General features: G+C 37.9%; 1 pseudogene; it reads right to left on the bottom strand.

Moving 5' to 3' along the window:
• Positions 1-240: 240 nt before the first annotated feature.
• LOC136751851 (uncharacterized) lies at positions 241-27,971 on the bottom strand (annotated as a pseudogene).

The following is a 27,971-nucleotide window of genomic DNA, read 5'->3' as shown; positions in this document are numbered from 1 at the left end:
TTTCCTGAAGCTGTTTTATAAGCGTAAATCTTTGGACCCCCCGAAACAAACTCTACGATGTGATCTTGGGGGTCTAGCTCATTTGTTAACTCGCTCAGATAATCTCCAAGCGGCGGCATCCAATCACCCGGTCTGCTGACAAAGACTACAGAGTCTGTATCATGATATAAAGTTCGCTCCTGCAGACGCTCCATTAAACTATACAATTCTAATCTAGCATAAGCCGTTGTAAAAACAGCTTTAAAAACGTTGACATTTCCCGGCTTGATCTTGAGGGCGTCGCCACTGCACCTGAGCTACTCTGTCAGTTACAAAGCTAAAGTGCGACACATCGTGCTCTTTGGAAAACAGAAATTGAAGAAACTGTGATGGATCTTTAATCAAGGTTGTGTTTATTCTATTAGACCGCTCTCCAAATTTACCCCACAGACTATTTCGAATCAGTTTTGAGATCTGTCTCTTCGCAGGGTTTACAGTTATGTTGCTTGGATCCAATCTGATGCCCTCTTTTTCAAGATATTTCTGAATATAGCTCTCTTTACTGGTTTCATCAGTACACCATGAAGGGTAGCCAGAAGCCTCCTGCTTCCCTTTAAGGTGCGTCATGATGTAATCGGCAAAAAGTGTGTCAGATTTTTCAGATAAATTCCAGACCTCGTACACTTTACCGACTCTGTAGCCATTCTCAATCGCTTTATTAAGCTCCACGCTGCACCACACCCCTGTCAATGACCTCTCATCATCCTCATGTGGACACTCCACCGTCTGGTTTTCAGTTTCAACTCACGTTCTACATAGCGGAAACATCAATTTTCCCGAAGCTCTATAAGGCAAAACTGGCAAGAAAAGCTCCCTGGGTGGATACATTGTGACCTTGATTAAGTATTGCTCGAGATCGAGAAAGTCGCGATAAATTATGGTGGGGTGTCCTACGGGAAAAAAATTTGTCTTGTTGACAAAGGGATACAGGCTAGTGAAATCATAGTAATCTATTCTCTCCTCAGCCTTCACCTCGTAATGTAAACAGATTGCGTTAGTGCGCCCTCCGAACAAAGTATCTCTCGGTTCGAGACATTCGGGAAAATCAAAGGTTTTCATGAACGTTAGAACACTACCGTCCTGCTTTTTCATAGCCGTCCACTCATGTTCCCACATCACTTTCACAGGTAAACCATAGGTGTTTTTTAGAGTCTCGATTCTTTGTAAGAAATCAAAGTACAGATTTGACGAGTGAAGGGATTAAAAGTGTTCGCATCAAAGCACAGAGGACACCTGTGGTAAATACAACCGGCAAACTCATAAGCCGTACGAGAAATTGGCTCGAAACATTTTCATACAGAGAGAAGCTATTGTAGTACATTGCAAAGGGTCAAGACACACCGTCTTAATGGTTAACACATGATTCCTTAAGGATCACCACATCGTTTCTACAATAGGCGACCATGTCCTTTCTGAAATCAAAAACGCCATGCTTAACCAAGTCATACCATTTGAAGAAGTCCTGTCTTTCCCGAGTCATCATGGCTTCAATCCCATAATAACTTAGTGCTGGGTAGGGGCCTCTATAATTCTGTGTTAAAAAAGTGGCAGAACGACCCCTTTTCTTGCGTTTCAAAACCCAGCACTTTAGGTAAAGCGCTCAGTTTCATGGGTAAGAAGTTGAGCGAGTCTATGTAACGCTGGTTGAAATCTTGGTCTGTGAAACACATTATTTTACAACCCTGCGCAATGATGTGGGGGGTTACACCATTTTCCACCAAATATTTCATCAAGATATAAGAGTCTAGCATTATGAGCTATGAATGTGTAATCTCGATACTTTGGACAGCGATATTTTTGAAAGAAACCCTCAACACATGACTCACCGGCCGCAGCCCACTCGTGATCCAACATGTCTATACAGTGTATATAATTAGCTATTTGAATGCCTCCTTCATGCCTACACTCAAAGTCATAAAAGACATACTTGTTATGTAGGGGCGCCGGTTTAACAGACTGGATGAAACATTGGTGTTCGGTCTCGGGTGTTAAGTCGGCGTTTCAGAGATGACACCTCAGAGCGGCACACTTGTGGGGTTTATCCTCTTTATAGGTGTACTGTCTGTAACACTGAAGACAGAATTTTGTTTTATCGCAAGGGCTAATGCTTTGACCCGTACCTCCTCTAGGTATTTTGTGTTCAGAAAAACAGAAAGCGGACAGGCAGATCCTTAAACAGTCCTTACACCGCACTGCGGGAGCTTCACCCTTTCGACATTGCGGATGGTAACAGACATTACAGTACCCGACACATTGATGGTTCTTCCTATCGTTAAATCCCTTGTAGCAAAAATCACAGACGTACGAAAACCCCAAAAAAGCCTTCAAATTTCTAATACCGTAGTAATGATTTTCGTGAAGGAAAAGAAACAATGTCTGGGATGAAACTCTGAGTGAGTTTGAAACGGAACAAACACATAATTTATCTCACAATGGTACCAGACTACGATCTTAAGACCCGTCACCTCCTCAAATTTGAAAAGCCACCATCTCCTGTTCCGTCAGGCCCACTGCCTGATGCATTTGCAAAGCATCATGCAGAGCTTGCTCTTCAGATATAACGGGACTGCACGGGCGTACAATACTATACGCAAAGCATGTTTTGTTATTCGTATTACCCTCAATCACTATTTGCCCGAGTTTCTTATTAATTATTTAATTCTTGAGACAACTTGACAATCTCCTACAAGCACCACCCTCAGGGTTACGAACAACATTAATGACCAGGACCAGACTTTCATCGGCCAAGATGGTAGCTTGACTCTGAAGCAGGTTTTAAATTTTAGACAGAAAAGCCTCAACACCTAACTCATCACCTCTCATTCCCCCAAACATCTTCAGACTCTTTGTTGATATTTTGAACATTGCTAAGCTCGTGACTAAATCTATTGTCAACACCTGCAGCTTCACTGTTCTGACCCCCGCCACAACCCTTTTGTTGTACATTGTTTAAAGCATGCTGAAGACCTTCAAAAGTGTCAACACATTTGTTATTTACAACGTGGTTAGCGGTATACTCAGAACCATTTTCTGTTGGAGCAGGACTAGTAATAAGTTGGGGTTGTTTTGTTAAATTGTTTGTGTTTGGAAGGGGTAGGTGGTCTAAGGAATCAACCATTTGTAACAAATCAGAATTTACAGAGGGATACATGTCTATAGCAGGCGCTGGTTGGTTGTTTATTTCATCCACCATTTCTAATAGCTCGGTGTTAATTGGTACATTTGCTAAGGCCTCATGGTCATTCGTATCAGGATCATTCTCTCTAGGTCTTTTGGACTCCTGCTCATGAATGTCTGCATCATTGGTCCTTTTATTACTTTCAGACATGTTCAATCCCTGATCCTGTTTATATAATGTGATAAGGCATTAATTAAGATTGTTTGCCCTTCAATGACCTGTCTTTGATTATTCAGCACTATATGTAGCAACTCACGCAGGTCCGTAGATGCCAAACCTGTAGATTGATAGTCTCCTGCAAGGTTGTAGTTAGATCTTCTTCTTCTTCACTCGATACGACGCTGGTTGGTGATGCGGGCGGTCCAGGCGGTGTTTGGATATGCACCGGGGAGTCCTGGCTCCTAACTTGCGGAGACACCCGGGCGATTTCTCGGGGTGTTGTTGGTGAATAACTGGGGCTACCTTGCTGTGTAATCAGACGCAGTAATGAATTGCCTGAAATAGATTCCGATGAACCTGAAACACATGAGAATGGATACATTTAATCACAGCCGGTAACACACACACACACACACACACACATAAAATAATAATCATAATAATAATAATAATAATGAATATAATACAATAATAATACATAATAATAAATAATAATGAATATAATAATATAAATAACATTTTAATCAAACAATATATATTATTATTCACTTTATGTAGACCTATTCTTACACTTATTAATACAATGTTGTGTTCAGATTATTATAGACCATTCACAATAAAAATATATTATTTTATTTTTTTAAAGAATAATTACATCTAGATGTTTGTATTATAATAATAATAGACAACGTTAATAATTGTCTCAATAAAGCGGGTGCTACGAAAACATTAATAATAACTGTCTAAGTAAATACATTGTAAAATGACAACCACCCAGACAATATTACCGTTTCATAAATAATAGTTTTGAATACTCGGTTGTAAAAACTTATGAACGATGCAAACAGACCGTTTAAATGCAGACGTCTTCTTAGATCTGTTGTTCCTAATTCAAGCTCGTCATCACTTTCGGTGTCTTAAATGGAGACATGTATAAACATGAGTTAATACCCTAGGTTAGTCTGGGCGCTGCAGCCAGGTTACTTTCATTTTCAAACGTAGACTACGGCAGCCCTTTAAACACTACAGATCCCAGCATGCCTCGGGGTCGACCTGCGTGCGCATCATTCTGCTCAGATGGCTCAGCGCAGGCCCTCAGCACAGCACGCCCTGACAGTGCCAGACAATAGAGACATTGTGCACACTGGTGTACAATATGACCACAGTTCCATCTCTCGGAGTGCTGAAATAAAGGTCTCACTCACTCACTCACTCACTCAGAATGCATTCTTTTCTGTAAATACTTGACACAGGCCGGTCTGGATAGGTCCTCTGATAAAAAAACAAAATAATATAAAAAACCTCCCGTATAGACCCATAATTTAACATCACACATACTGTCCAGCTATTACATGTATGAAATGAAAAGTATAACCTACTGGGTGCTGGGTCACTCATCATCTAATGTTGGGAACAAATCTGAAAGTAAATATGATTATATGAAAATAAAAACAATGTACATACATTCATAACGCGTATAATTAATACGGTCAATACATTATTAAATGAGTCTTACCCATATTCATTGATTTGCTCGTGTAGAAATCGAGCACATTATATGGGGCACTCTGTAATCCTGCAGATACACGGGTGCTTGTTAGAAACATCGCGTTGTGCCTAATATTTAAAAATATTAAAAAATATATCAATAAATAATAATACCTAGTGTAAAAGGCTCTTGAGACGTTTGAAAAGCAACGGTTCCTATAAACAGAATTTAAACGTTTAAATACAATTCAAATATATTTAAAACATTTCAAATATTAATTACATTTCAAATATTATATTTCTTAAATATGTATTTAAATGTAGCACATTGTATTTTAATCTTTCTGAACGAGTGTACGGTTATCTAAACACTTTGCAATTATATTTCTTGATTACTTTAATTATAATTACCATCAAAGTTTGAGAAGTTTAGTCTCTGATCTGCATGGTCGTGGCTGGACATGTTGATCGCTCTTTGTGTGTTCTGGACCCCCGTGCAAACAGCGTGTTGACCAAATGGACTTAATCTCCGCCGCAGCCCCGCATTTAAACACCGCGCTGTGCACGTGTATGCACGTGATGACCGTCGTAATTCCCGCAACCTTTCCGTTCACGTGCTTGAAAATTTCTTTGACAATCCGTAGGGTGGCGCTCGAGGATAAGTAGTCTAAGTTTGTTTTTGAAAATATCAGACTTATTAGATTTTATTTAGTCTTAATATCTTAAAATGATCTGTAAATTACACATATTTATCGTATGCTGTAGATCGTGTACAACGCTTGTTGTTGACCTATGTTTAATAATGTTGTCTGTAGGTCTTTCCATTTATTTTGCTATATATATATATATATATATATATGAATTTACACCTTAAACCACCTGTGTTTAAAACTATGTAAAGAATATAGTTATATAATCAGTTGACCCTAACCATTATGACATCAACATTAAATACACACGTTTAAAACGAATAAAATAAAATGATCTTTTCTATAGGTTTCTATACATCTCTTATTATATTTGATTACATTTTAGAACCAAAATACCCCTTTAGACAAGGGGGGGTTATTAAGCGGGTTCTCTATCTCTCTCTCTCTCTCTCTCTCTCTCTCCACATGTGAATGATGTTACACCCCATCCTCACCGCCACTACCACACGTGTTATCTTTTAACACATAGCGGCTGTATGTATCTCCTTATTCCTAAATGTTTTGCAATAACCATCATTCATTAAATCGATATCATGTTTTTATATCTTCATACAGCGTAATGGTTAAGAATAATGATTATATGTTGATAGCCTTATAGTTACAGGTTTCCAACATCGTTTCGGATAGAATTCTTTATTACATTATTGTGTTAAGTTAATGTTAAGTTTTTTTTTTAATAAATACAAGCGACTAGAGAACAGCTCGTTCTCATCAGACTGTCTGAGCCCTTGAGATAAGCGTTCCAGCCTACGCTCAGTATATATGTAAACACACACACACACACACACACACACACACACACACACACTTCATCATTGTATTTATTCAAGCTTTACATTTCTTTTAATTTAATCTATGTTTAGGGTATCTGGGCACGTATGTTTTACACCATCTCTTGGTGAGAAGTCAGCTTCTAACACAATCGAGATCTCTAGACATTTCTCATTATTACTAAGTAGCGCGATGTGAAGAAATTACTTATTTAATACAGTTTCTTTTATTTCATTCATTCTTTCTCTTTCTTTCTTTCTTTTATGTATTTATTTTTATTTGTATCCCTAAGGATTCTGATTTATTTTTCATTCTTTATATATGTTGTTATTGCTTATTATTTTAACAAGATGTTCCTAATACAAGCTGTTTGGGGAAAATGACTTGTGCCTCTCAAACTACCCACAACCCCCACCGCTTCTACAGAACGCTATCTCTCGCCACATTCCATTATCCAGTGATTAGGGGGGCCCAGTCACATCGCCTCAAATGTAACCAGAGCCTGTTCTCAAATTGTAAACACACCCACATCTGTCTTCAGAGCCTGTTCTCAAATTGTAAACAGACCCCCCTGTCTACAGAGCCGCGTCTCAAATTGTAAACAGACACCCCTGTCTTCAGTGCCCTGTCAACTCTGCCCCCAAATATTTAAATTCTTCAAACCAAACTCTAACTTGATAGGCTATTTCTTCAGTGCCCTGTCAACTCCGCCCACAAATATACTAATTCTTCAACGATCCGAGGTTACAAAAGACGTAGACATCTCCTCACCACCCCCACTAGCTCAAAAAGCTCCAGACCTACATAACCCTTGTCCATTTGAAAGAGGTAACCCCTTTGGCCCCTGTTGAAGAGACAGCCTCGCAGATCTCGCTTAAGTAAAAATATCTATGTTACTAAATAATCAGGAGGGCTTTAATAGAGCTCTTTTGGAGCTTCACTCGCATAGGGAAAAATAGCTATTTTACTAAATAATCGGGAGGGCTTAAATACAACTCTTTTGGAGCTTCACTAGCGTAGGGAAAATATCTATGTTTTCTAAAGAATCTGAAGGGTATAAATACAACTCTTTTGGAGCTTCACACGTATAGAGAAAAATAGCAATTTTACTAAAGAATCAGTCTGGCTTAAAGACAAATCTTTTGGAGGGTTTATAAAACAGTTGAAGACCCCCACCACCCTGTACATTCCTTCAGTGCCCTGTCACTGTCATGTGATACAATATGCAAATGCACACTAAACGAAAGCAGCTTTATTTATTCATTCCTGTGTCACAGAGTATATTAAGTGAAAGGGTGAACACATTATACATTGAAAAGGAATATTTTTGATCGAGAAAGAAATATAAATCTTTAATAAAGCATATTTTACAATGAAAGTGTTGAGTATTAAGAAGATAGGGATGTAATAAAATGAAGATCAATCTGAGATTTGTAATGTTGCCAAATATTTTGCTCAGTAAGATACCATTTTCTTCTTCACACTGTCTTTAACATCTGACGAAAACTTTATTTACTTATTTTCTGGAATAAAAAAAATGCAGAGAATGTGTCAAGCAATAATATAATTACTGACATTTTATTTGAATTATCCAAAGTTTAATTTGCTGTTACATTATATAATCAAATATATAGAATGTAACAGTCAAATATGAATGATCCATTGACATGTTGCTATCACTATCATATTGACTCTTCTAAGTTACTTGAGCTAGAGTAAGTAAGTAAAACTTGATAATGCAAATTCAATACATACAATGCAAATCATACTTGTACTTTGAACATACAAAATTAACTGGTATATTTGTCCAACTTTCCAATGGAACAATGCCTCAAAGAATAATTCCACTAGGCATGTAATTGTTGCCATGCATTACGAATTCTACACTGCTGCTGCACATAGCGGTGTGAAATAAGTTTCCATGTTTCCGCTGAAAATGTCTCATTTATATTTGCAAGCTGATCCAGTAGAAAGTAAATTGCACACTTAATTGCTTCCCCAAGAATTACTTTTAATATTAAAACACTAAACACTTTATTATTGACACTAACATATTCAAGAGGCTGAACGTATGTATAATAAATAAGTAAATTAATAAATCTATCTGTGTACATTAACAGTATTATTCCAGCTATAAAGTGCTTCTGATGAAAATAAGTTAATCAGTTTCAGTAATACATAAAGAGGCACTATATATATATGTTGCACAATAATACAAAAGAAAATCCTAGATACTTCACCTTGATTAAAACCAGATTTATGCTGACAGTCCCATATATACTGAGAAGTATAGTTTAAGTAAAATAATTGTATTTTTACAGGCTGGTAAAATGCTGTCATCGCCAGAATAAGTATTTCAGGTTGTGTTGAATGTCCTATATATCAAAAAGCAATCAATATAGCTCTCATATTATTTTCTTACAACACAATATGTATTTATTAAGAGTCATCAATGAGCATTTGAGTGAATATTGGGAAATAAACATATAAATAATAATGACTTTAATAATATACTTGTTATTATACTGTAGTGTGTGTGCTATGCATCGATACATACAATTAAACAAAACCCACTGCAAATGGATATTAATAATATATATATATATTTATATATATATATACACTCACATAAAGGATTATTAGGAACACCATACTAATACTGTGTTTGACCCCCTTTCGCCTTCAGAACTGCCTTAATTCTACGTGGCATTGATTCAACAAGGTGCTGAAAGCATTCTTTAGAAATGTTGGCCCATATTGATAGGATAGCATCTTGCAGTTGATGGAGATTCGTGGGATGCACATCCAGGGCACGAAGCTCCCGTTCCACCACATCCCAAAGATGCTCTATTGGGTTGAGATCTGGTGAGTGTGGGGGCAGTTTAGTACAGTGAACTCATTGTCATGTTCAAGAAACCAATTTGAAATGATTCGACCTTTGTGACATGGTGCATTATCCTGCTGGAAGTAGCCATCAGAGGATGGGTACATGGTGGTCATAAAGGGATGGACATGGTCAGAAACAATGCTCAGGTAGGCCGTGGCATTTAAACGATGCCCAATTGGCACTAAGGGGCCTAAAGTGTGCCAAGAAAACATCCCCCACACCATTACACCACCACCACCAGCCTGCACAGTGGTAACAAGGCATGATGGACCCATGTTCTCATTCTGTTTACGCCAAATTCTGACTCTACCATCTGAATGTCTCAACAGAAATCGAGACTCATCAGACCAGGCAACATTTTTCCAGTCTTCAACTGTCCAATTTTGGTGAGCTTGTGCAAATTGTAGCCTCTTTTTCCTATTTGTAGTGGAGATGAGTGGTACCCGGTGGGGTCTTCTGCTGTTGTAGCCCATCCGCCTCAAGGTTGTACGTGTTGTGGCTTCACAAATGCTTTGCTACATACCTCGGTTGTAACGAGTAGTTATTTCAGTCAAAGTTGCTCTTCTATCAGCTTGAATCAGTCGGCCCATTCTCCTCTGACCTCTAGCATCAACAAGGCATTTTCGCCCACAGGACTGCCGCATACTGGATGTTTTTCCCTCTTCACACCATTCTTTATAAACCCTAGAAATAGTTGTGCGTGAAAATCCCAGTAACTGAGCAGATTGTGAAATACTCAGACCGGCCCGTCTGGCACCAACAACCATGCCATGCTCAAAATTGCTTAAATCACCTTTCTTTCCCATTCAGACATTCAGTTTGGAGTTCAGGAGATTGTCTTGACTAGGACCACACCCCTAAATGCATTGAAGCAACTGCCATGTGATTGGTTGGTTAGATAATTGCATTAATGAGAAATTGAACAGGTGTTCCTAATAATCCTTTAGGTGAGTGTATATACAGTGAGGGAAAAAAGTATTTGATCCCCTATCAATCAGCAAGATATCTTGCTCCCAGGTGTCTTTTATACCGGTAACGAGCTGAGATTAGGAGCACTCTCTTAAAGGGAGTGCTCCTAATCTCAGCTCGATACCTATATAAAAGACACCTGTCCACAGAAGCAATCAATCAATCAGATTCCAAATTCTCCACCATGGCCAAGACCAAAGAGCTGTCCACGGATGTCAGGGACAAGATTGTAGACCTACACAAAGCTGGAATGAGCAGCTTGGTGCGAAGGTGACAACAGTTGGTGCGATTATTCGCAAATGGAAGAAACACAAAATAACTGTCAGTCTCCCTCGGTCTGGGGCTCCATGCAGTATCTCACCTCATGGAGTTTGAATGATCATGAGAATGGTGAGGAATCAGCCCAGAACTACACCGGAGGATCTTGTTAATGATCTCAAGGCAGCTGGGACCATAGTCACCAAGAAAACAATTGGTAACACACTACGCCCTGAAGGACTGAAATCCTGCAGCGCCCGCAAGGTCCCCCTGCTCAAGAAAGCACACGTACAGGCCCGTCTGAAGTTTGCCAATGAACATCTGAATGATTCAGAGGAGAACTGGGTGAAAGTGTTGTGGTCAGATGAGACCAAAATCGAGCTCTTTGGCATCAACTCAACTCGCCGTGTTTGGAGGAGGAGGAATGACCCCAAGAACACCATCCCAATCGTCAAACATGGAGGTGGAAACATTATGCTTTGGGGGTATTTTTCTGCTAAGGGGACAGGACAACTGCACCGCATCAAAGGGACGATGGACGGGGCCATGTACCATCAAATCTTGGGTGACAACCTCCTTCCCTCAGCCAGGGCATTGAAAATGGGTCGTGGATGGGTATTCCAGCATGACAATGACCCAAAACACACAGCCAAGTCAACAAAGGAGTGGCTCAAGAAGAAGCACATTAAGGTCCTGGAGTGGCCTAGCCAGTCTCCAGACCTTAATCCCATAGATAATCTGTGAGGGAGCTGAAGGTTCGAGTTGCCAAACGTCAGCCTCGAAACCTTAATGACTTGGAGAGGATCTGCAAAGAGGAGTGGGACAAAATCCCTCCTGAGATGTGTGCAAACCTGGTGGCCAACTACAAGACACGTCTGACCTCTGTGATTGCCAACAAGGGTTTTGCCACCAAGTACTAAGTTGAAGGGGTCAAATACTTATTTCCCTCATTAACATGCAAATCAATTTATAACTTTTCTGAAATGCGTTTTTCTGGATTTTGTTGTTGTTATTCTGTCTCTCACTGTTAAAATACACCTACCATTAAAATTATAGACTGATCATTTCTTTGTCAGTGGGAAAATGTTCAAAATCAGCAGGGGATCAAATACTTTTTTCCCTCATTGTATATATATATATATATATATATATACATACATACGCCAATCAGCTATAACATTATGACCACTGAGAGGTGAAGTGAATAACACTGATAATCTCGTTATCATGGCACCTGTCAGTAGGTGGGATATATTAGGCAGCAAGTGAACATTTTGTCCTCAAAGTTGATGTGTTAGAAACAGGAAAAATGGGCAAGCGTAAGGATCTGAGCTACTTTGACAAGGGCCAAATTGTGATAGCTAGACGACTGGGTCAGAGCATCTCCAAAACTGCAGCTCTTGTGGGGTGTTCCCGGTCTGCAGTGGTCAGTATCTATCAAAAGTGGTCCAAGGAAGGAAAAGCAGTGTAACGGCAAAAGGGTCGTGGGCGGCCAAGGCTCATTGATGCACGTGGGGAGCGAAGGCTGGCCCGTGTGGTCCGATCCAACAGACAAGCTACTGTAGCTCAAATTGATGAAAAAGTGAATGCTGGTTCTGATAGAATGGTGTCAGAACAAACAGTGCATCACAGTTTGTTGCGTATGGGGCTGCATAGCCGCAGACCAGTCAGGGTGCCCATGCTGACCCCTGTCCACTGCTGTAAGCACCTACAATGGGCATGTGAGCATCAGAACTGGACCACAGAGCAATGGAAGAAGGTGGCCTGGTCTGATGAATCACGAGTTCATGGTGTTGACTTGGCCTCCAAATTCCCCAGATCTCAATCCAATCTAACATCTGTTGGATGTGCTGGACAAACAAGTCCGATCCATGGAGGCCCCACCTCGCAACTTCCAGGACTTAAAGGATCTGCTGCTAACATCTTGGTGCCAGATACCACATCACACCTTCAGAGGTCTAGTGGAGTCCATGCCTCGACGGGTCAGGGCTGTTTTGGTGGCAAAAGGGGGACCTACACAATATTAGGCAAGTGGTCATAATATTATGGCTGATCAATATATATATATAATAGGTATATAAAATGAAATATGATGACAAAGAATTGATCATGTATTGAGTGTATACATTACAGCAATATATAATGCTATTTTTTTTTCAGAATGTTTAAATCTAAGTGAAACTTAAAACCTAGAAGTAGTTTCTTATTGTGAGTTTTTTGCACTCTCACAATGTTCGGCAAGTTAGGAGCGTGTGGTGATTAGTCTTGTGATTTTTTTATATTTATTTTCATTCTTGTATAAATTAGTTGTACCCTGTCCATCTCTAGGCACATTTACTTTCATTTTTCAAAACATTGTCAAAAGTTATTTTCAACATACATTTTCAGTTTTCCAAGTGCATATTCATTGTCATTTGAAGTGAAAACAAACACCCCTGGAGCTTTGTCCATTGGTACTGGCTATACAACAGTTGGTCTTATGAAAAGATTAGGAATTAACTATATATGAATATGTATTCTAGCACAGTGGGGGGAGGATTGTGTTAGCAGTAGGTGGGATCTCACTATACAATAGGCTCTTTGAAACAGGAGGTATAGTACAAATAGTCAGAAAGTCACTTTATTGTTCACAAAGCATGAAGAACTTGGCATAAAAAGTGCAAATACAGAAAGTAAATGGAGAAAAGGGTAACACTGACTTAATTTTCATCAGTGAAAACTACACTGCTACACTGCATACCGACTGAAAAAGAAACGTTGGGTAATGGATGCAACCTTGGTTATCTGAAATTAAGAAACACATCCCCCATAGGGTGTTGGGAATGACCTTTCCCCACAGAAACACTTGAACTGTTGCATGGTAAGAGCAGGTTAGAGTTTCCCCTGCTCTTCACTTGATGGATGTTTGAGCATGACTCCTATCTTTTTGGGATTGCTGCTGCCACATAAGTCTATTAGGGCAACGTTGCACATAATTAATACACATTCTTTATAGTTTTTGTTCTACAGAAGAAAATCTATACATTCCAAAAACTATAATACAAATAATAATTGGATCCAAAGTATTGTCAGCTAATGCTCCATTTGTTTTACTTTCAAAATACAATGTTTTTAATACTTATAAATTAATTTTCCATAAATCGCTTCTATATGGTTGACTAGGCTTTACTTTCATTGTCTTGTCCTCTACCTGTACAAGATATCACTCTTTCACTCCTTCAAATGCAGAGTAATGAGAAAATGACTGGTGAAGAAGAAAAAAGAAACAGAAAAACAAATTAGGATTGTCTTTCAAGATCAAATTGGTGACCATAATTGAGACCATAATTAATCTCTCAAATCAAACTAAGGCTTCAACACAAATTAAAACAATATTATAAGGATTTCATGTTTTTCCCAAAGCAAGCTGCAATGGTTAATTTGGACTCATTTACAATGCATGCCACTGATAGCTAAAAAAACATGAAACATAAAACTGGATTGTTAAATAATGCAGACAAAGCCGCTCAAGACATTAGCATTATGATCCATAGGCACTTAAAACTTGGTATGCTTCCAGCATGAATTAGCATTTTCTAGAAATATAATGACTAGCGATGGAGTACTCAGCAAAACTGTTTTGTTATTGTGTGATTTTAGCTGAACACATTTATTTAAAATTTATTTAATATAAAAACAATATCCAATAAAGGCTTACTTCACTAGAAGTTATAATTTTTAATTTTTAAAATCTAATTATCATCAGCTCAAATTCCTGATTCCATCTCCCATTCAATGGCTGCCTTTTAATTATGTTGTAAATCAGACCGTACAATATGACTCTCTTCCCTTAATGTGAGTTTTCTTATTGTATTGTTTGACAAAAAATATCTTGTTATACATTAGGTATTCAAATTCAATCTAGACAAATATTTCATTGCATTTTTTTTCACACAAATAAATTAAATTTACATGAAACCCTGCTTAGTCTGAATTTCAAGCATAGAAAGATGTAAGTAATGAGATCCCAAGTGGGTTTTTGTATATTTATCCGAGGATGAGTACATGTAAATGATATATGACAAATTAAGTACTTCATATAAAACTGTTTAACACCCATATTCTTCATATAAACTGATCAATGCAACACATATTCTTTACATACGATTTCACAATGTTATGTTATGTCTAACCTGCAGACCAGTGCAGTGATGTTTGGCATGATGGTAGCATAGTGAAAGCAAGGTGCATTACTGTTAAACAAAACCTCCATTAAAGTGTAAAATTCCCATGTATAATTGCCATAGCATTGGAATAACATTTTAAGTGTGGAGTAGTGGTTAGGGCTCTGGAGTACAGGGTTGTGGGCTCAATCCCCAAGTGGGGGGGCACTGCTGTTGTACCCTTCAGCAAGGTACTATACCTAGATTGCTCCCGTAAATGTCCAGCTGTATAAATGGGTACAAATGTAAAAAATAATGTGATATGTTGTAACAATTCTAAGGGTGTCTGCTAAGAAATCGGGTAATTAACATATTTTTTAATCCCCTACAAGACAGCACTTCACAACATTTTACCATGCTTCTTGCGTTACTAATACTTGTATTATTGATTGATTTCCCCCTTTCTCCCTTTCCCGTAGCCCTTGACTGTGACCCTACGTCTTGACAGCACTTAGCTTTTACTTTCCAGGATGTACGACCTCACTTACTGTACTTACCTGTGTAAATTGGAAGTTGTAAAATGTATTATACTTTGAATTGCTTTGTATAATATAAATTTGAATTTGTAATATTTGATGCCTTGTACTTAACTGTGTTCTTGCACTTTGTATTGCACTTATGTTGTAAGTCACCCTGGATAAGGGCGTCTGCCAAGAAAGAAAATAATAATAATAATAATAATAATAATAATAATAATAATAATAATAACAATAATAATAATAATAATAATAATAATAATAATAATAAATGTTGTTTTTTTTGTTGTTGTTTTTTACAGATTGGCAATACAGGTAATCTACGCCAAAATTACTGAAGGAGTACCACAGGGAAAGTTTTTAAGGCCCACAGCTCTTCTTACAACAATGATGAAAACTGTTAGTACCGGTGATGAATTTGATTTAATAAATAGGCATATAAACCATTCAGGATTGGGCAGAGACCAAACAAATGAAATTTAAAAATGTAAGAAGGAAATACTTTATGCAGGAATGTACTTTTTTTCATGTTCTTATGTAAACATTATTTTCAATAACTAAGCTAATTTTTGTAGTTTTTTCAGATGCATGCAGTCATATTTATTATAATAATGTTGAGTATAAGTGCATGTAGTGGATATAATAAGTACGGTTTCCTCACTTGTTGCTGGAGTTCAGTCCAGCTGTCTCTATGTAGATGGTGAGTCCCTGAACAGATAAGAGTTACAATTACTGGCATAACAAATAATATTGCAAAGAACACTAAGTGGAGAATCTCTTAAGATCCAGAATTTAACTATGTGACCTTTATCAAAAGTAGTTTTCTAATATAGTCTCTTAGATTATTTTTATCATGCTCTTCATGAAGCTCATGCATAATGCACTCTCTGTTAACTGGGATCATCTGTTACTCTGTTCCAATATTTATGTGATTAAGTAATGTAAGATATTTATAAAATGGTTGCTCCTAAAACAACACATGCTTCTAATTTAAATTGCTGCATCTTTACTAATAAATGCCATGCTTACATTCTTTAGTACTTTCAGGTTTGTTGTGGTTCCAATTTTAAATCTCCATGCTCTTCTTGCCTTTAGCCCTAGGATTAATTAGCTATATATCCAGGCTATTCAAAAAGGTTAATTAAAATGGCATATGAGTGCCATAGGGATCTTTCAAGTGGCATAATGTTTTCTCACACCTCCTTTCAATCATTTTTAACTGCAAGGCATTTTGCAATTTATAAAGGGGTTTAAAAAAGTTTGTTGTTTATCCTGTATAAAAGGAATTACATTATATTTAAAGCAATATTGAAATTGAGAAACTGATTAAAGCAATACGGTGCAGAAACAGGTTCTGCATAACATATAGGCATTGGACTACAATAACCTGAGATTTTAAATTTATTTTAAAGATGGTCTGAACCAAGTGGTTTAAAAAACCGAAGGATATATATCTGGTACTGATTGTTCTCTTGTGCATTACTTTGTTAAACTCATTTGCTTAGGGTTCAAATTGATTTGCTCAGCATTTACAGTGCAGGTAATTCATATTTTAAATACATAAGGTTATAGGATGTAGGTTTTTTATGAAATGTTCATTACTGATGTTATCATTTAGTAACACATTATGTATATTCTCTCAATCTTTAAAATCATATGGCAATGTCAGACACACAGTGATGTGAAATAAATCTTCATGCACGTGTGATACTATCTATAGTAAGATACACTATACAGCTCTGGAAGAAATTAAGAGACCACTGCAAAATTATCAGTTTCTCTGGTTTTACTATTTTTACATATGTGTTTGGGTAAAATTAACATTTTTGTTTTATTCTGTAAACTACTGACAACATTTCTCCCAAATTCCAAATAAAAATATGAATGGAATGGAATGGCTGCCATACATGTAGAGATGCTGATTTAAGAATAAATTGCAGTGGTCTCTTAATTTTTTTCAGAGCTGTATATGAATATTTAAATTTCACATCAATATTGTTAAATAGCCCATTCTTAAATTAAGAATGTAACACAAAAGGAATAGAGTTATTAAAAAAAATGCAATTAACTTTTCTAAAGGATGTGGATGAGACCAACAGTCTACTGAATCTGTGCTACTGCCTTACAGAACATGACTTACACCAATCAGCCATAACATTATGACAACTGATAGGTGATGTGAATAACACTGATAATCTCGTTATCATGGCACCTGTCAGTGGGTGGGATATATTAGGCATCAAGTGAACATTTTGTCCTCAAAGTTGATGTGTTAGAAGCAGGAAAAAGTGTAAGGATCTGAGCGACTTTGACAAGGGCCAAATTGTGATGGCTAGACAACTGGGTCAGAGCATCTCCAAAACTGCAGCTATTGTGGGGTGTTCCCGGTCTGCAGTGGTCAGTACCTACCAAAAGTGGGCCAAGGAAGGAAAAGCGGTGAACTGGCGACAGGGTCATGGGCGGCCAAGGCTCATTGATGCACGTGGGGAGCGAAGGCTGGCCCGTGTGGTCCGATCCAACAGACAAGCTACTGTAGCTCAAATTGCTGAAAAAGTTAATGCTGGTTCTGATAGAAAGGTGTCAGAACACACAGTGCATCGCAGTTTGTTGCGTATGGGGCTGCGTAGCCGCAGACCAGTCAGGGTGCCCATGCTGACCCCTGTCCACTGCCGAAAGCGCCTACAATGGGCATGTGAGCATCAGAACTGGACTACGGAGCAATGGAAGAAGGTGGCCTGGTCTGATGAATCACGAGTTCAAGGTGTTGACTTGGCCTCCAAATTCCCCAGATCTCAATCCAATCAAGCATCTGTGGGATTTGCTGGACAAATGAGTCCGATCCATGGAGGCCCCAACTTGTAACTTACAGGACTTAAAGGATCTGCTGCTAACGTCTTGGTATCAAATACCACAGCACACCTCCAGAGGTCTAGTGGAGTCCATGCCTCGACGGGTCAGGGCTGTTTTGGTGGCAAAAGGGGGACCTACACAATATTAGGCATGTGGTCATAATGTTATGGCTGATCGGTGTATAATGTGGTTGTTTTTGCAGAGAATTATTAATCTATACATCTTAATTGGTTAATTTAGTACATGTAATTAATATATTTGTTTTTAGTTTAATTAAGTATACATTATAAATCAATTAAAAATACTGTATGTTCTGTAGTATAGGCTGAAAGTATATACATGTGTTTTAGTGCTTGTACAATGTACATAAGAAAACATAAACATCAATGTAAAAATGTTCTGTTTTTCACTGTTTATATACATACATACCTATGTATGTATATGTAAGTATCAACATCAGCCTTTATCGATCCACTACTGGAAGAAGGCCTCCCCATGATCTCTCCACTTACTTCGATCTATAGCTTTTCTTTTCCATGTCACGCCTGCAAAGTTTATCATTTCATCTTTCCATCTTCTAAATATGTTTCCCATGTTTTGGGATCTATTTGATAGCTTCCTTTGTCCATCTTTGATCTGTTATTCTTGCAATGCATCTAGCCCATTGCCATTTTCACTCTTTCAATGGGGGAGTTTACATGCAGTGTTTTTATCTCGTGAAGTGATTAATTGAATATGTGGAATTAGCCCAAAAACTCAAAACAATCAGGTTTGTGGCCAAAAATTACGAAAACAAGGGAAAAACACGCCCATTTCCATATTAACCCACATTTCACGTGTAAGTGCTACTGAGATAATTGTATATATCCTTAAATGACCACATTATAATAGTGCAAGATAACTGGTCAGTTTATTGTTTTTTTTTGGAAAAGTAAGTTGACATTTCATGGTAAACAATGGTGTATTTCAGGTGAATAGCAGTTTTTTTTTTGTTTAGATTTTTTTTCTGTTATTATTCTCTCTATATTATTGTGGGTCTCTTACCTTAATGAAACATTTATATTTCACGGCTTACTAGCTCCATCAGTGCCATGAAAAAACGCTTGGGTAAGATCAGTAAAACAAAGTATTAAACCCTGAGACACAAGGCACAAGCCACAGCTTCATTTTGCATTTTCCTTCCAAAACAGCACGAGAGCCGTTTGTCGAGCTAATTTGCATATTAATTTGTTTCTTTCCCCTTCATTTGCATGACGTTAGGTAAACAGCAGCTTGTCCGGAGTGCAGTAAACTAAGACCATGTAAACCCAGAAAGGGAGAGGGTCATTTCATCTTTGACTCAAGCACATTGTCTTGAGTAAGGTCAAAACACACATGTACACTCCACCAATGATCTTGCATACTTCAGTTTGTACTTGGATCCATTCATTTATTTTATTATCTCTTCTTCTCATTCTAAGCATACATCTTTAAAATGCTTCTTTGTGTTGTCCACAGTTTCTGTAACATTTCTGCAGTTACTTACCATGTTTCAGAGCCATAAATGAGCACTGGTTGTATGCATTGATCAAAAACTTTTCTCTTGAGGCAAGTGGGTAGATTTCCTTTAAACAGTGAGCTGTTTTTCCAAATGTTGATTTATTGTCCAGGGTATATATACATTTTGACTTCTTTGAGTATCCGTTGATTTTATTCAATGTTCTTCGATTTAATAAAGCTCTTATCATGACTTTAGTTTTCTTGCTTGCATCTGAGTGTTCTTGAAATTGATGCTGCAGGTATTTTTGCAAATATATATATATACACATGTGTGTGTAATTTGTTAGCCTCCAGCTTTAACACAAGGTTATTACTTTCATCACAGAAATTAGTTTTATTCATACACTTTTCCAGTCTACAACTGTGTTAAACTCAGTTTGTATTGACTTGAAATGTTATGTTTGGTAGATGCACTGCACCAACATAAAACAATCAAAATTAAACATAACATTGACCCAAGGGAGATTGTGGTATAACATCACAAAAAGAAAACCACCAAGAAGCATCATGTATTTGACTGATACCATTATGTACCATTATTTATGGCAAGTCACACAGAGTAAAAAAAGTATGATTTATACAAGTAACTAGATGTACTGTGGTTTAACTTAAATACAGTCCCTTTTGTAAAATAAATCACATTTATTTGTATTTATTTATTTTTGAGAGATCTTTGTTTTTGCTACAGAATAACCATTTCATAGCTTAAATTGCATAGGTTAATATTTCCCCCATATCAATCTTAGACATTTCATTAGAAAAGGGCAGGATAGGAATTCAAACCCTCTCAGCAATACATTTAATCCCATCACTGGCTCTTATCTGCAAAATATTTCCTTTTTGTTTTTCTCCACATATTCAGTTCTAAAGTAACAGTCACAACAATCATTTTAATGCATATATCCCTGTTAAGATATAATTTCCATTATCCCTAAAGGGAGTTGTTATCATGTATTATTCATTGTAGCATCACCCTTAAGGCATAATAAGCTATTCTTACTATCAGAAATACCAGTTAAGTATTATTTCTTAATTAAATGTATCCTAATTCAGAAACATTTCAATCATTTACTGGAACTTAAATCTAGTTAACTAGATGTATAACTTGTTTCTCAGCTGTATCTTTATAACAGTTGTATTTTATTTACATTTGTCTTTTTTGTTTGTGTCTGTTGACTGTATTTTTGTGAATATGTATGAGTTTTAGATTTTTTGTGTTGTCACAAAAATTAGATGATTCAAAGCATAACCAGTTTTATGGACTCTAAATGAGAAGAAATGTCTCAAATTGCTCGTCGAATAGGGTTATATAAAATCTAATTAGATTAAACAAAATAATGTATAACAATATAATTTCTCTGTCCTAAACTCTTGTGTACAACATTACTGCAGGTAACATAAGTTTTACTATTCAACACAATTACTGAAATCAAACAGAAGGGAGATGTGGGGGTTTTGACCTTGGTGCCCCAGTCTTACCAGTTACTTTCTTTAAGAAGTATGTTGACCTGTTTTCCAGTAAACTTAAAATGTGGTCACTTATTTTTCAGCTTTATAAGATTGTATTGATTGTAATTCAAATTATAAAGTTCAGATTTAGATTACTCTAGGCAATTATCAATTATAATTATTAATACAATGCCTCCTCCTCCTTCAGCAATTCAATCATAAATCAACATCAATAATAATAAATTACTTAAATAAATGGAAAATATCACATGCTGAGGACAGGTTTCATTTATTATAAATGTAACATAATTAACTGTGTTAAATATTTATTTACATTGTATTTTATCGCCAAACTGAAGTATGCATTTTTCTTGTAATTACACAGAGAACACAAGAATCACCGAAGAGTCAATTAAGTATTTCAGTGCAAGTTGTTGTCGGAGATTGATTATTTTATTCTGCATGCAGGGGAGACGTTCTTTTGAGGGAATCTTGCAGAAGGTCTCAATGAGTTCAGATTTTACAGGGGGTTTTATAGTGAATACGACAACATGCAACAAAGGCTGGACAGTCAAATCCACCTAACAACAATACACAACATTTTCCTTATAATGCTATACACTACCACTCAAAAGTTTTAGAACACCTCCATTTTCCAGTTTTTATTGAAATGTATATAGTTTAATGTCTCAATGTATTCTTTCTACAATAGAAATCAAATATTGTTTGGAAAGTTCTTCCCAACACTGTTGCAGAAGTTCCCACAAATCTAGGTTGCTTTTCCTTTCACCCTTCTGTCCAGTTCACCCCATGTTTTGAGTCCTTATATTGCTGTAGGATGAACCCCTGACCAACTAGACATATACCAGAGGGTATGGCATGGCGCTGCAAATTGTTGTGGTAGCCGTTTTCATTCAGGGTGCCACTCACTCTGTGCAAGTTGCCAACTCTGGATCCAGCAAAAGATCCCCAGACCATCACCTCCTCCATGTTTGACAGTTGGTGTCACACACTGATGAACCATCCTTTCCTTCTCGACGGCATACAAAAACCCTCCGTGATGAACCGAAGATTTCACATTTTGATTCATCGGTCCATAAAACCTTCTTCCAGTCTTCAGTAGTCCACTAGCGGTGCTTCATGGCCCAGGCAAGCCTCTTTTTCTATTTTGCCATCTTATCAATGGCTTTCTTACTGCCACTCGACCTGTCAAACCTGCAGGTCTTCTCTTCACAGTTGAAACTGAGACTTGCTTACTTCAGCCAGTGGTAAGCTGTGCTGAAGCTGTTGTCCTGTGAGCCGCCTATAATGCAAGCTCTCAGAAACTCTGTCTTTGGGTCTGCCAGACCTCTTCCTGTCAGAGTTTCCTCCAATTTCCAAGTGCCTTTTGATGGTGTAGGAAACTGTACTTAAAAACTATGCTTAAATTTCAATAAAAACTGGAATAATTGGGTTTTTCTAAAACATTTGACTGGTAGTGTATATATATGCTCCTTTCTACAGACGTAGGAAACTCAGTTGGACACCACAACACAAGCAGGTACGATTTAAACAAAAACACATTTATTTTACAATTCAGGACCAAGGTCAGGGCATGAAGGCTGTACTCAGTAAACAATACAAATAATTGTGGGGGAATATAATTTCAGATAAAACCTAGCTAAAACCCGCCATAAATCTGTTCTGAGCGATACAATTCTAAAACCCCTACCCAATGCCAAAAATAAATAAATAATTAACAAATGATTATTGTAAAACTGTAAAACTAGAATCTATTTCCCTTATAAATTATAATGCCAGGCACACCAGTATTTTCCAGTATTATCCACGGCAGGTAAGTATGTGGTGTTAATCCAGCAGACCCCTTCATCTTTGAAGGCACTTCAACCTCCTGGAATACAGGTAAGTATAGATCAAAGGTAAGTGTTTGTATTGAGCCAAACAGTTCTATGTTACTGTCTCTTATTACTGGCTTTGTCTTTTTCTTTCACAGGTACTTAGATCCTCCAGCGGACACTGGAGGGGAGCAGGTGGAATCAGCAGCAGAAATAATCTCTAAAGTGTGAGTGCTGTGTTCAACAAGAACAAACAATACAAAAAGGATGATGTATCAGAACCAATAAAGTTCTAAACTGCAAATGCATACATCTTTGGTTTCTACATTGTCACTGAATTACAAAAGGCTCAGATTCAAGCCTTTGCTGTCCTGATCCTAAATAATGAAAGTACACAATTATAAATGATAAAAGGAAATAATCAATCATATAATTGATGAATGGGCGGCACAGTAGTGTGGTGGTTAGCACTGCTGCCTCGCAGCTCCAGGGGTCCCAGGGTTGAGTCTTGGCTCGGGGTGCCTGTCTGTGTGGAATTTGAATGTTCTCCCAATGTCTGCTTGGCATGGAAGGCATACCTGTGCATCGGAGGTGTGCTATGTGTTGTTGACTTAAAAACACATAAATATGGTCCAATTGAAGTGATAATTAAGCCTATGTGTTGTGGGAAAATATTCACTTAACCCTTTGCTATCACTCAAATGAAAGCATACAAACTGCAGAATCAGTTTCTGCATTGTTGATCATCATTAGACACACTATATTGTAACACTACCACCTTTTGATTCCAAGATAAATAATAGCATATTTATGAATTATGAAATGTAGGGATTTTATGACAAAATTGCTAATGTGAACTTATTTATTTTTCATTTTTCCCTTAAATTACTAGTCAACTATCAACATTTGATACACATTGAATGAGTTATGATCATTTATTAAAAAACTGAACCAAAATTGATGTGTAAGTGTGTAGCATTATGTTGGGTGTATTTGGATAAGAGCATTTGGGCTCTGAGCTGAAGCACTGATCTAAAGAAGACCTCTCCCCCCCCAAAGTTATCCGATTTCCTTAGCTCATCAGCTTGGAACTGGTTTGCATCAAAGTGACAGTTTTGGGGAGGATGGCACCGAGAAGAGGCCAAATAGTTTGGAATTCTGCTATGAGATGTCTGGAGAAAGGGGCCTGTAGGTGATAAAAACTCTTTGAAGTGGATGAGAGCCGAAATCCCAACATAGAGCTACGAACCCAGGCCAACCGGAATTTCCAAAAGATAGCATGGATTGACATCAGTCATAAATCAAGCCCCCCTCCAATAGGACACTGGGGGCTGAAACCGAAATCCAATCTCAAGAACTCAGGGACCAATCACCTATTGATCTGACAGACTATAAGGAACAGCAGACAGTCTTTCTGGCTCTCTCACCTGAACCAGAAACTCGCTGCCACTGCTCAACCTGTAGCTCTGTTGCCAGAACCGGAACCAGAAACCAACCAAGTCTTTGCCGGCAACAGAAGAGTTAAACTGGGAGAAGGAGATTGAGCCGTACGAAGAATTCTTTTAAAGGACTTTATTAAATAAGGAACTTTACAGACTGCGCTGCCCGCCTGTGCCCACCTGATCAGTGGAGTTTTACAGCTGGACAATTGACTAAGTCGACTGTATACGAAAGTGTCAGTCATTTAAATAGCTATTTGAGTCTTAAGAAACTTGACCCTTGGAACGAACAGGGCCCTGCTTTCCTCAAAGACTTTGTCTTCAAGTAACTATGGTGGAACCCTGCTTACAAAGAAGATTTTGTGCACAACCTTGGAGCCTTCAAACCAGTGGAAAATCTGTTTGGAAACGACTCTACTTTCGCGAAACCCCAACTTCCAGGTGCATCGACTGAGTGGAAGTTCTTGGACAAAGCCGAACCGGACTGCCTTTGTTCCAAACCACACGGACCTCGTGCCGTGTGCTGTTATCTGAGCCCGAAGACAGAGAGGCCTCTCTGCGACGAAGTTCAGATAAGTTTAACAGTTTGGAGTTCATGATTCATGACATTTGAGAAATCAATTAGAAATGTTAATCTGTGATTCATAACTCTAGAATGTGTAATATCATTTAGTTTTCTTAAATATAAATGTGTGTTGCATTAAACTGTTTTGTTGATAATTTTAGAAATAAAATCTGTCAACGTCGAGAAATATCTTCTCATTCCTGTTTAACTGTTTAGTCTGAAATTGACACACGTTAATAGACACCAGATTATAGGTGGCCCTGCCTATCCTTAATCATTGAATAATAATCAGTTAAGGGAAATTGTGGTAACAAGTAATGATAGGATCTTTCTCGGCACCTAAACGTAAATGAGACTGATATATATATAATGAGAAGTTACCTGACATAAATACTAACCTGCGTAGTTATTTAATGTCTGACTAACAATACTAACGAGAGACTCACCTTCGTCTTACTAACCAGTATTGTAGTCAATGTGTTTATAACCTTTTTTGTTTAACGATTTGTGTTATCATATGCGATCCCATGGTCTTTGATTTGGTCACGGAAGTGATTTGTCTTTGATTTGTTGATCTAGATTTGAATTTTAATTAGTTTTTCCCTTTTGTATAATTAGTGTAGTGCTACATTTAGTCTTTGTTTTGAATAAATTTGACAATGTATATCTTTGGAATTGGTGTCTGCGTCCAATTATTACAGAAATTGAGTTCTACAAGATTCCAGGATTCGTGATAAGGTGATACTATAAATTCACTTCTTTAATTGAAATTTATAAGTGTACCTTACGCTACAAGTGTAAGTGAATCCGAAGTGTAGTATTTTTGCAACACTGTTTTTATTTACGTTCTCTGGCTAAAGAGCGGCTGATTCAGCGCCATTGTACAACAAGCAGCAGAATGGAGCTGCTATATAGTCAGCGATATCCCAGCCAGTAACACACAGCTCTGCAACTGGGGCCGCTGTGGTAACATTGTGTGTGAACAGTGGTTTAACTCGTGCAAGTACAGGCAATTGTTCACTTCCAAAGAAAGAAAATGCAACAGATATTAAAGTGCAATACAAGATCAATCAATCAATCAATTTTTATTTGTATAGCACAGGGTAGCCACAGAGCGCTTTACAGACTGGTAAACATACAACAAACGTACAGCAAAATAAAAAACATAAATAAAATAAAATCAAATATAGACCTGTAAACATTTTACATGATCTAGAATAAAATGAGTGAACATTTAAGTAAATAAACCATTTAGGCACGGAGGAGAGAAAAACAAAAAAACTCCTATGGATGGCATGTAGGAGAAAATGAATCTCTGGGGGTCCACGGCTTAGGGCCTAGGCCTAATGGTTGCCTCCCCTCCAGGCAGTATAGTTATTACAGCAGCAAGGAGATCAGAAGGTTCTTGATCAGTGCTGCTGGCTGTGCTCTTCCCTCTGGAGGAGGCCTCTCGCTGGCCATCGGGGGTGGAGGGTTTGGACCATCAACAGGCTTTGGGTTGCGATGGCTCGTCAAACCTTGGGTGTGGATGCCCCGTTGACCCTCCGTGGTGAGGTGTTTCTGGGATGGGTTGTGCCTCATCAGACTTCCATGGCGGGGGATGAGGTGCCTCATTGGACCCTCAGAGGAGGCTGTTGCTGGAAGACAAGAGGGCAGTTGTGCTCAGATACTGGTCATGCAGTGCAGGACATTTCCAAAGACAGTTGTGCAATTGCATGTCCATGGCACACCAGCGGCACTATGGGCTAGAAAAACAGAGACTAAACAGATGAGTCTTCAGCCGTGATTTAAAGGCTAGGACAGAGGGGGCATCTCTTACATTGACTGGAAGCTCGTTCCACAGCTTCGGGGCCCTATAACTGAATGCTCTATCACCTGCGCTTTTCTTGTGTATTTTAGGGAGCGCTAAGTAACCAGCTTCCTGTGATCTCAATGGCCGACCTGGAGTATATTCTATAAGGAGATCTTAAAGGTAGGGAGGTGCCAGTCCCTTTAGTGCTTTAAATGTTAATAAGAGCACTTTAAAGTCTATCCTGTAGTGCACGGGCAGCCAGTGAAGAGAAGCCAATACTGGAGTGATGTGTTCATGTTTTTTTGTTTTTGTTAGGATTCTTGCAACAGCATTTTGGACTAACTGAAGTGCAGAAATAGCTCTGTTTGTGCTGCCTGACAGAATGGCATTACAGTAATCCAATCTAGATGTAACAAATGCATGTATCAATTTCTCAGTGTCCTGTAATGAGAGGAATTGTCTTAGACTAGCAATGTTTCTAAGCTGGAGGAAGGAAGATCTCGACACATTCTGAATGTGTGATTCAAAAGATAGATTATGATCAAAGATTACACCCAGGTTTCGTGCCATCTCCTTAGGGGAGAAATTAAAGTTATCATTACTCAGTTTTGTTAGTGCATGATGAACAGTTCGATTTTTGTCTCCTAAAATTATGACTTCTGTTTTGTCAGAATTAAGCATAAGAAAATGTTTTGTCATCCATGTTTTAATCTCAGACAGACAGCACATTTTTCTAGGTCTATGGTGTTGTTAGGATTTACTGACAGATATAATTGTGTGTCGTCTGCGTAACTGTGAAAGTTAATATTATGTTGTCGAATCACCTAAAGGGAGCATATACAATGAAAAAAGTATAGGTCCGAGAACTGAGCCCTGTGGGACTCCGTACTTAACCTCAGTTAAATTTGAGTGGTTTTCGTTAATCTGTACATATTGGAGTCTGTTTGACAGATATGATTTAAACCATGAAAACACATTGCGAGATAGGCCAATACGGTTTTCTAAGCGGTGTAACAAGATTTCGTGGTCGATTGTGTCAAAAACCGCACTTAAGTCTAATAAAATAATAACACTGGCGTGCCCTACATCAGAGGACTGAAACACGTCATTCAATACTTTTAACAGGGCCGTTTCTGTACTATGGCCGGAATGGAAGCCTGATTGATATTCTTCATAAAGATGATTATAGGTTAAAAAAGCTTGCAGTTGGTTTGCAACTACTTTCTCTAGAACCTTAGAAAGGAGGGGAAGGTTTGAGATAGGTCGATAGTGTTTAAGTTGGTTAGGGTCGGCACTGGGTTTCTTAAGAAGTGGTTTAATTACAGCTATTTTAAATGAATCAGGAACAGATCCTGTGCCTACCAT

Source organism: Amia ocellicauda, chromosome 6, assembly GCF_036373705.1.
Source record: "Amia ocellicauda isolate fAmiCal2 chromosome 6, fAmiCal2.hap1, whole genome shotgun sequence".
In the NCBI taxonomy this organism is placed as follows: domain Eukaryota; kingdom Metazoa; phylum Chordata; class Actinopteri; order Amiiformes; family Amiidae; genus Amia; species Amia ocellicauda.
The sequence above is the reverse complement of the archived record's forward strand: the minus strand, read 5'-3'. Positions and strand labels throughout refer to the sequence as shown.